General features: G+C 40.7%; 1 protein-coding gene across 1 annotated transcript in view; it reads right to left on the bottom strand.

Annotated features, from left to right (window-relative positions):
* The window catches only part of TMEM242 (transmembrane protein 242), a 71599-nt gene that overhangs the window by 16483 nt on the left and 54066 nt on the right, over nucleotides 1-1050 (bottom strand). The gene's annotated exons all lie outside the window — the stretch shown is intronic.

Here is a 1050-nt window from a genome sequence, read left to right on the forward strand (position 1 = left end):
CTTTATGTTAGCAAAGTCTTGACCATTACTTTAGTTCAGGCCTTAGGCCTCATACCAGGCCTCTGATACCAAGGTTTATGTCTCAGGGCCTCCTCTTACTACATTCCCCCACTTTTTGTCTTTTTATGGGGAGGATGTTTACCCACCGTCCCGGAAAAGCATAATGCATGGACCAAAGATAACCCAGTGGGCTAAACACTGTTATGTGGTTACCTTATGTTACCATCCATACACTCATGCCCCATCTGTCTTTTTAGTCTGCACATTCCCTCGTACGACTGAGAGACAGATTGTTTTATCCAATTATTTTAAGTCCCTTACGGTGGGCTGGGAATGTTAGGCCCGGGACCATGACTGATTGAGTCTTAGAGGCACTCCCAAATAATTAATATATATGACTTATATGGATATTGCATATATATGTATAGTGTATATGGGCATATATGTATAGTATGTATGTGTACATATGACACCAATTTATATCCAAGTGTAACCATGATTTTCCAGGCTGCTGGTGTACTCTGGCCCTTTTACTTTGGTGACACAGATAGAAACACACTCCTGTTAGGGCAATTCCAGTTATCACCTGTCTCATCATTAGTAGTAGACTGAGTGTTTTAAAATACGGAGATAGGGATTGTGATAGTGTGTCCCACACTGCTATGTATATGAGAAGTAAAACACATTTGGAGTAGTGACACTATCACTGAGGCCTTTATATCTAAATATATTGTAATTAGTTACTACACAGTACTGTCCATTCATATTATAGGTTACCCTTAAGGCTGGTTGTCACCCTTGGGTCAGCTTTACTGGGCAGGAAACAGAAGTGGGTAGCTTCTCTGTCCTGTTGGTTGATGCAGATCCAATTGTCTCTTATGCATGCTGCCTTCCAGATAACCTGCTGAACAGACAACAACCGATTTATCAAATGTTGCTGTGTCAGGATTTAATATTGGTGCCCAGACTTTAAACAAGATTGTTTTGAATAATGTGTGTCTCAGTTAGGATGCAGTGTCACTGACCCAAATTATGACTGGTACTAAAAGG

Source organism: Chelonoidis abingdonii, chromosome 3, assembly GCF_003597395.2.
Source record: "Chelonoidis abingdonii isolate Lonesome George chromosome 3, CheloAbing_2.0, whole genome shotgun sequence".
Classification (NCBI taxonomy): Eukaryota; Metazoa; Chordata; order Testudines; family Testudinidae; genus Chelonoidis; species Chelonoidis abingdonii.